General features: G+C 38.9%; 1 protein-coding gene across 1 annotated transcript in view; it reads left to right on the top strand.

Annotated features, from left to right (window-relative positions):
- Window positions 1–3,629: 3,629 nt before the first annotated feature.
- The window catches only part of LOC132853166 (alpha-2-macroglobulin-like protein 1), a 35,565-nt gene continuing 28,769 nt past the window's right edge, over window positions 3,630–10,425 (top strand). The window contains exon 1 of the mRNA XM_060880657.1: window positions 3,630–3,725. The gene's annotated coding sequence lies outside the window, so the exon portion shown is untranslated. The remainder of the gene's footprint in view (window positions 3,726–10,425) is intronic.

Genomic DNA, 10,425 nt, shown 5'->3' with positions numbered 1-10,425 from the left:
CCATCTGAATCTGATGAAAAGAAAGATAAACATCCATCTGAATCTGATAAAAGGAAAGACAAACATCCATCTGAATCTGATAAACAAAAAGACAAACATCCATCTGAATCTGATAAAAAGAAAGACAAGCATCCATCTGAATCTGATGAAAAGAAAGACAAACATCCATCAGATTCTGATAAAAAGAAAGACAAACATCCATCTGAATCTGATAAACAAAAAGACAAACATCCATCAGATTCTGATAAAAAGAAAGACAAGCATCCAGCTGAGTCAGATAAAAAGAAAGACAAGCATCCATCTGAATCTGATGAAAAGAAAGACAAACATCCATCTGAATCTGATAAAAAGAAAGACAAACATCCATCAGATTCTGATAAAAAGAAAGACAAGCATTCATCTGAATCTGATAAAAAGAAAGACAAACATCCATCAGATTCTGATAAAAAGAAAGACAAACATCCATCTGAATCTGATGAAAAGAAAGACAAACATCCATCTGAATCGGATGAAAAGAAAGACAAACATCCATCAGATTCTGATAAAAAGAAAGACAAACATCCATCTGAATCTGATAAAAAGAAAGACAAACATCCATCAGATTCTGATAAAAAGAAAGACAAGCATCCATCTGAATCTGATAAAAAGAAAGACAAACATCCATCAGATTCTGATAAAAAGAAAGACAAACATCCATCTGAATCGGATGAAAAGAAAGACAAACATCCATCAGATTCTGATAAAAAGAAAGACAAACATCCATCTGAATCTGATAAAAAGAAAGACAAACATCCATCAGATTCTGATAAAAAGAAAGACAAGCATCCATCTGAATCTGATAAAAAGAAAGACAAACATCCATCAGATTCTGATAAAAAGAAAGACAAACATCCATCTGAATCGGATGAAAAGAAAGACAAACATCCATCAGATTCTGATAAAAAGAAAGACAAACATCCATCTGAATCTGATAAAAAGAAAGACAAACATCCATCAGATTCTGATAAAAAGAAAGACAAGCATCCATCTGAATCTGATAAAAAGAAAGACAAACATCCATCAGATTCTGATAAAAAGAAAGACAAACATCCATCTGAATCGGATGAAAAGAAAGACAAACATCCATCAGATTCTGATAAAAAGAAAGACAAACATCCATCTGAATCGGATGAAAAGAAAGACAAACATCCATCAGATTCTGATAAAAAGAAAGACAAACATCCATCAGATTCTGATAAAAAGAAAGACAAGCATCCATCTGAATCTGATAAAAAGAAAGACAAACATCCATCAGATTCTGATAAAAAGAAAGACAAACATCCATCTGAATTAGATAAAAAGAAAGACAAACATCCATCAGATTCTGATAAAAAGAAAGACAAACATCCATCTGAATCGGATAAAAAGAAAGACAAACATCCATCAGATTCTGATAAAAAGAAAGACAAACATCCATCTGAATCAGATGAAAAGAAAGACAAACATCCATCTGAATCTGATAAAAAGAAAGACAAACATCCATCTGAATCTGATAAAAAGAAAGACAAACATCCATCAGATTCTGATAAAAAGAAAGACAAACATCCATCAGATTCTGATAAAAAGAAAGACAAACATCCATCTGAATCTGATAAAAAGAAAGACAAACATCCATCAGATTCTGATAAAAAGAAAGACAAACATCCATCTGAATCTGATGAAAAGAAAGACAAACATCCATCTGAATCTGATAAAAAGAAAGACAAACATCCATCAGATTCTGATAAAAAGAAAGACAAACATCCATCAGATTCTGATAAAAAGAAAGACAAACATCCATCTGAATCTGATAAAAAGAAAGACAAACATCCATCAGATTCTGATAAAAAGAAAGACAAACATCCATCTGAATCTGATGAAAAGAAAGACAAACATCCATCTGAATCGGATGAAAAGAAAGACAAACATCCATCAGATTCTGATAAAAAGAAAGACAAACATCCATCAGATTCTGATAAAAAGAAAGACAAGCATCCATCTGAATCTGATAAAAAGAAAGACAAACATCCATCAGATTCTGATAAAAAGAAAGACAAGCATCCATCTGAATCTGATAAAAAGAAAGACAAGCATCCATCTGATTCTGATAAAAAGAAAGACAAACATCCATCTGAATCTGATAAAAAGAAAGACAAACATCCATCTGAATCGGATGAAAAGAAAGACAAACATCCATCAGATTCTGATAAAAAGAAAGATAAACATCCATCTGAATCTGATAAAAAGAAAGACAAACATCCATCAGATTCTGATAAAAAGAAAGACAAACATCCATCTGAATCTGATAAAAAGAAAGACAAGCATCCATCTGAATCTGATGAAAAGAAAGACAAGCATCCATCTGAATCTGATAAAAAGAAAGACAAACATCCATCAGATTCTGATAAAAAGAAAGACAAACATCCATCTGAATCTGATAAAAAGAAAGACAAACATCCATCTGAATCTGATAAAAAGAAAGACAAACATCCATCTGAATCTGATAAAAAGAAAGACAAACATCCATCTGAATCTGATAAAAAGAAAGACAAACATCCATCTGAATCTGATAAAAAGAAAGTCAAGCATCCACCTGAATCTGATAAAAAGAAAGAGAAGCATCCATCTGAATCTGATAAAAAGAAAGACAAGCATCCATCTGAATCTGATAAAAAGAAAGACAAACATCCATCTGAATCTGATAAAAAGAAAGACAAGCATCCATCTGAATCTGATAAAAAGAAAGACAAGCATCCATCAGAATCTGATAAAAAGAAAGACAAGCATCCATCAGAATCTGATAAAAAGAAAGACAAGCATCCATCTAAATCTGATAAAAAGAAAGACAAGCATCCATCCGAATCTGATAAAAAGAAAGACAAGCATCCATCTGAATCTGATAAACAAAAAGACAAACATCCATCTGAATCTGATAAAAAGAAAGACAAACATCCATCAGATTCTGATAAAAAGAAAGACAAACATCCATCTGAATCTGATAAAAAGAAAGACAAACATCCATCAGAATCTGATAAAAAGAAAGACAAACATCCATCTGAATCTGATAAAAAGAAAGACAAACATCCATCAGATTCTGATAAAAAGAAAGACAAGCATCCATCTGAATCTGATAAAAAGAAAGACAAACATCCATCAGAATCTGATAAAAAGAAAGACAAACATCCATCAGAATCTGATAAAAAGAAAGACAAACATCCATCTGAATCTGATAAAAAGAAAGACAAACATCCATCAGATTCTGATAAAAAGAAAGACAAGCATCCATCTGAATCTGATAAAAAGAAAGACAAACATCCATCAGAATCTGATAAAAAGAAAGACAAACATCCATCAGAATCTGATAAAAAGAAAGACAAACATCCATCTGAATCTGATAAAAAGAAAGACAAACATCCATCAGATTCTGATAAAAAGAAAGACAAGCATCCATCTGAATCTGATAAAAAGAAAGACAAACATCCATCTGAATCTGATAAAAAGAAAGACAAGCATCCATCTGAATCTGATAAAAAGAAAGACAAACATCCATCTGAATCTGATAAAAAGAAAGACAAGCATCCATCTGAATCTGATAAAAAGAAAGACAAACATCCATCTGAATCTGATAAAAAGAAAGACAAACATCCATCTGAATCTGATAAAAAGAAAGACAAACATCCATCTGAATCTGATAAAAAGAAAGAAAGGTTAGTGTTATTCACAAACAAACTGCTAGATCAAACACACACCAGTTATCATTCTATCCATCATGTATTCTATAATCAATAATCAAATACTTCACTGCTACAGAATTTATTAAGAAAAAACTGAATAGACAGTTTGCTCACTCCAAAGACTGAGTGGTCTCTGATAACCCTGTAGCATAATACATCTGTATCATGGTGTCTAGACATAAGTGTGAGGGCGAACCTGTGGGGACAGGGGGTTCAAACAAATCCACTTCCAGCCGGCCATACAGTACCTCTGCCAAATGGACTCTACTGTACCACCTGTGGGTTCAGCTGAAGTTCTGCCACCCCCTGGGCATCAGCGCCTGCCACAGTAGTTTTGTCAGTGCAGACAAACTTGCACTCTACTTGCATTTTCAGGCAGTTTATGTGCCATGAGAGATAATGGCTCCACAATATGCCGTGGGCTGAGCGGCCATTAAGTACTTCACCCCATCCCATGAGAGAGGTGTCTGTCAAAAGTGTTTTGCCCTGATTGTTGGACCCAAGGTAAAAATCTGAGGTCTTTTTAACAAATGAAGGGTTTGAAGCCCATGGACTTACAATTACAGGGGTGAAACCACCTGCTCTTGAGCCAGAACCGCAATGGTCTCATGCGCAGAGAACCAAAGGGGATAATGTTGTCTGCCGCTGCCATGATATTCAACAACGTCTAATCCCAAATGGCTGATAGGTCTTGGCTAAATCTGACACTGTTAAATAGCAGGATCAAATCACCCCCTGAACATGCAGTTCTCTGAGATGGACATAACACACTCTTCTCAAGGTCAAAACATCTCAATGCCTTCTCTTTCTTTCTTTCTTCTTCTTTCGGCTTTTCCCTTCAGGGGTCGCCACAGCGAATCATCTCTCTCCACCTAACCCTATCTTCTGCATCCTCAACACTTGCACCCACTAGCTTCAAATCCTCATTAATTACATCCATATACCTCCTCTTTGGCCTTCCTCTTTGCCTCCTGCCTGGCAGCTCCATGTCCAACATTCTCCTACCAATATACTCACTCTCCCTCCTCTGAACATGTCCAAACCATCTTAATCTCGCCTCCCTAACTTTGTCCCCCAAACGTCCAACATGGGCTGTCCCTCTGATGTACTCGTTCCGAATCCTGTCCAATCTTGTCACACCCAAAGAGAACCTCAACATCTTCAGTTCGGCTACCTCAAGCTCTGACTCCTGTCTCTTCTTCAGTGTCACTGTCTCTAAACCATACAGCACGGCCGGTCTCACCACTGTCCTGTACACCTTCCCCTTGATTCTTGCTGATATTTTCCTATCACACAGAACTCCTGACACCTTTCTCCACCCACTCCAACCTGCCTGCACTCGCTTCTTTACTTCTTTCCCACTCTCTCCAATTCCCTGGACTGTTGACCCCAAGTACTTAAACTCCTGTACCTTCTTCACCTCTTCACCCTGTAACCTTACTATTCCACTTCCCTCCCTTTCATTCACACACATGTACTCAGTCTTACTACGACTGACTTTCATTCCTCTTCTCTCCAACGCAAACCTCCACCTCTCCAGGTTTTCCTCCACCTGCTCCCTGCTCTCACTACAGATCACAATGTCATCTGCAAACATCATCGTCCAAGGAGACTCCTGTCTGACCTCCTCTGACAACTGGTCCATCACTATAGCAAACAGGAAGGGGCTCAGAGCCGATCCCTGATGCAGTCCCACCTCCACTGTAAACTCCTCTGTCTGACCTACAGCACACCTCACCACTGTCCTGCTCCTCTCATACATGTCCTGCACCACTCTGACATACTTCTCTGCTACTCCTGACTTCCTCATACAGTACCACAGCTCTTCTCTTGGCACCCTGTCATACGCTTTCTCTAAGTCTACAAACACACAGTGCAACTCCCTCTAACCATCCCTATACTTCTCCATCAACATTCTCAGAGCAAAAATTGCATCTGTTGTGCTCTTTCTCGGCATGAAGCCATACTGCTGCTCACAAATTTCCACCACCTTCCTTAACCTAGCTTCCACTACTCTTTCCCACAACTTCATTGTATGGCTCATCAACTTTATCCCCCTATAGTTGCTGCAACTCTGCACGTCACCCTTATTCTTAAAGATCGGCACTAACACACTCCTTCTCCATTCCTCAGGCATCCTCTCACTTTCTAATACCCTGTTGAACAAACTAGTTAAAAATTCCACTGCTGCCTCTCCTAGACACTTCCAGACCTCTACCGGGATGTCGTCAGGACCAACTGCCTTTCCACTTTTCATCCTCTTCAAGGCCTTCCTGACTTCATCCTTTCTAATCTTATCTACTTCCTGTTCCACAGAGTTCACCCCTTCTACTCTTTTTTCCCTCTGATTTTCCTCATTCATCAGCTCCTCAAAGTATTCCTTCCATCTCCTCTGTACACTCTCCTCACTTGTGAGCACCCTTCCATCTCTATCCTTAATAATTCTAACTTGCTGCACATCCTTCCCATCTCGATCCCTCTGTCTAGCTAACCTGTACAAGTCCTTCTCTCCTTCTCTAGTGTCTAACCTAGTGTACAACTCATCATATGCCTTCTGCTTGGCCTTAGACACCTCCCTCTTCACTCTGCGCTGTAACTCCTTGTATTCCTGTCTATTCTCTTCAGTCCTGTCCATATCCCACTTCTTCTTGGCTAATCTCTTCCTCTGTATACTATCCTGAACTTCCTCATTCCACCACCAAGTCTCCTTATCTTCTTTCCTCCTTCCAGATGACACACCCAGCACCTTTCTCCCTGTCTCCCTGATCACTTCTGCTGTAGTTTCCCAGTCATCCGGCAGCACTACCTGACCACCCAGAGCCTGCCTCAACTTCTGTCTAAATTCCTCACAACATTCCTCCTTTTTCAGCTTCCACCACTTAGTTTTCTTCTCTATCTTTGACCTCTTCCTCTTACAGACCATCAGAGTCATCCTACACACCACCATCCTATGCTGTCTGGCTACACTCTCTCCCACTACCACTTTACAGTCACTAATCTCTTTCAGATTGCCTCTTCTACAAAGGATGTAGTCTACCTGTGTTCTCCTACCTCCACTCTTGTAAGTCACTCTATGTTCCTCCCTCTTCTGAAAATACGTGTTAACCACAGCCATGTCCATCCTCTTAGCAAAGTCTACTACCATCTGTCCTTCAAGGTTCCTTTCCTTAACTCCAAACTTGCCCATCACCTCCTCATCACCTGTGTTCCCCTCACCAACATGTCCATTAAAATCCGCTCCTATCACCACTCTCTCACCCTTGGGAATACTCTCAATCACCTCATCGAATTCACACCAGAATCTCTCTTTCTCCTCTAACTCACAACCTACCTGTGGGGCATAACCACTAACAACATTCAACATCACCCCTTCAATCTCTAACTTCAGACTCATCACCCTGTCTGACACTCTCTTCACCTCCAGAACATTCCTCACAAACTCCTCCTTCAGGACCACACCTACCCCATTTCTCTTACTATCCACACCATAATAAAACAGCTTGAATCCTGCTCCTATACTACGAGCCTTGCTACCCTTCCACTTGGTCTCCTGTACACACAGTATATCCACCTTCCTTCTCTCCATCATATCAGCCAGCTCTCTACCTTTCCCTGTCATAGTACCAACATTCAGAGTCCCTATTCTCAGTCCTACACTCTTACCTTCCCTCTTCTCTCTCTGTCTGTGCACTCTCCTCCCTCCTCTACTCCTTCGACCAACAGTAGCCCAATTTCCACCGGCGCCCTGTAGGTCAACGGCGCCGATGGCGGTCGTTGTTAACCCGGGCCTCGACCGATCCGGTATGAAATTCTTACTGACAACTCGCATGGTTAGATTTGGCAATGTTTTATGCCGGATGCCCTTCCTGACGCAACCCTCTCTATTTATCCGGGCTTGGGACCGGCACAGAAGTCACTGGACTGTGACCCCCATGGCTAGATTAATGCCTTCTCTTTCAACTATGCTAAAATAGTTACACATTTAATAGGCAACTAATCGTTATTTATTGCACAACATAGACAAACAAACGGCAAAACAGAAAAACAATTCAAACAGACAAATGGATTCCCGAAGTCAAAGAAGCTGGAGATCTGTTGAACGTTTATGGTTTTGCTGATGTGTGCTGCTATATCAGCTGATTCATGTCAGCCAATAGAATTCATATGAGCACGTTTTCACACACGCTATAGACCCCCGTCTCAAGAAGGCATTCCCACGGCATCAGGCCATGACATCTTCAATGGGAACATGTTATTCATTAAAATTTTCTTCTGTGCCTCAGAAGAAATTCGAAACAAACAATAACTAAACTTTAGTTATCTAACACAAATAAATGCCAGCTAACATTTATAATATGGGGTCAGAATTGTTTCGTTATTCTGAATAAATATACTATGATCCACAAATAAATATAAAGAGTTTCACAAATATTTTATGAAATCCACAAATAAATAAAATGGCATTTGCAAATAAAAAAAAATATTTATAAATATATATTTCATTGTATTTATTTGTGAATGGCTTCCTGCTCATTTGTGGATTGCGTTCTGTGCATTTGTGGATTTGAAACATTTCTAACGTCAAGACGTGCACAAGAATCCACAAATAGGTGACTCCGCCCACCGTCTACTCCAGCCAATCGGACAACGGTCTCGTGGCGCTGACCAATCGTGGCACGGTCTACCTCCAACCAATCACGTTCTGATTTACTTGCTCTGAGGCTGTTCTTCAATGCATTGTCTAGTTTGCACTCGTTTTTTTCATCCAGTACGATTCTCTTGTTCTATTTTGTGTGCCCTTTCACATGTATTTACAGTCTCATGATTTTTTTTTACTTTGGATTTTTCTCATACTGATGCTTTCACTTGCACGTACATGACTTAACCCTGTGTGCCATCGTTCTACGTTATATAAAGCATTATGGTCGTGAAGAAATGACATTTTATTCTAATGTATACAAGCTGTATAGAGGAATTATGATACCTTGAATGATGAAACCTAAGAGTTATTGTAAGCATAATGCATCCTGTTTCCTTTAGCTTTTACTTTAATAAAGTCACACAGTACATTTTCAATCAGTAAAATGTGAGCCATGTTTACAGGTGTACAGTGTTTACTGATGTTTACACATGTACAGTGTTTACTGATGTTTACAGGTATACAGTGTTTACTGATGTTTACACATGTACAGTGTTTACTGATGTTTACACGTGTACAGTGTTTACTGATGTTTACACATGTACAGTGTTTACTGATGTTTACAGGTATACAGTGTTTACTGATGTTTACACATGTACAGTGTTTACTGATGTTTACACGTGTACAGTGTTTACTGATGTTTACAGGTATACAGTGTTTACTGATGTTTACACATGTACAGTGTTTACTGATGTTTACACGTGTACAGTGTTTACTGATGTTTACAGGTGTACAGTGTTTACTGATGTTTACACATGTACAGTGTTTACTGATGTTTACAGGTGTACAGTGTTTACTGATGTTTACAGGTGTACAGTGTTTACTGATGTTTACACGTGTACAGTGTTTACTGATGTTTACAGGTGTACAGTGTTTACTGATGTTTACAGGTGTACAGTGTTTACTGATGTTTACACGTGTACAGTGTTTACTGATGTTTACAGGTGTACAGTGTTTACTGATGTTTACAGGTGTACAGTGTTTACTGATGTTTACACGTGTACAGTGTTTACTGATGTTTACAGGTGTACAGTGTTTACTGATGTTTACAGGTGTACAGTGTTTACTGATGTTTACACGTGTACAGTGTTTACTGATGTTTACAGGTGTACAGTGTTTACTGATGTTTACAGGTGTACAGTGTTTACTGATGTTTACGGGTGTACAGTGTTTACTGATGTTTACGGATGTACAGTGTTTACTGATGTTTACAGGTGTACAGTGTTTACTGATGTTTACAGGTGTACAGTGTTTACTGATGTTTACAGGTGTACAGTGTTTACTGATGTTTACGGGTGTACAGTGTTTACTGATGTTTACAGGTGTACAGTGTTTACTGATGTTTACGGGTGTACAGTGTTTACTGATGTTTACAGGTGTACAGTGTTTACTGATGTTTACGGGTGTACAGTGTTTACTGATGTTTACAGGTGTACAGTGTTTACTGATGTTTACGGGTGTACAGTGTTTACTGATGTTTACAGGTGTACAGTGTTTACTGATGTTTACAGGTGTACAGTGTTTACTGATGTTTACACGTGTACAGTGTTTACTGATGTTTACAGGTGTACAGTGTTTACTGATGTTTACAGGTGTACAGTGAGTTGACACTGAATGCTATTTCACAAAAAACTTCTGTTTCTAAATGACCTGCACTTGACCGATCAGTAAGGATATCATGCATGTTCTCTCTATCAGGAGTTTACAATATTTGTCTGAAAAGGTTCATCTCTGTTTCTGGGCTTTTTATTTTTATTTTCATTATTTCACATACAGTAGATAATGTCATGATCTCGAGTCATGCGATTGCGAGTAAATCAGAACGTGATTGGTTGGAGGTAGACCGTGCCACGATTAGTCAGCGCCACGAGACCGTTGTCCGATTGGCTGGAGTAGACGGTGGGCGGAGTCACCTATTTGTGGATTCTTGTGCACGTCTTGACGTTAGAAATGTTTCAAATCCACAAATGCACA

This window comes from Tachysurus vachellii, chromosome 11, assembly GCF_030014155.1.
Source record: "Tachysurus vachellii isolate PV-2020 chromosome 11, HZAU_Pvac_v1, whole genome shotgun sequence".
NCBI classification, from domain to species: domain Eukaryota; kingdom Metazoa; phylum Chordata; class Actinopteri; order Siluriformes; family Bagridae; genus Tachysurus; species Tachysurus vachellii.
Note: the sequence above shows the minus strand (reverse complement) of the source record. Positions and strands in the feature narration are given on the sequence as shown.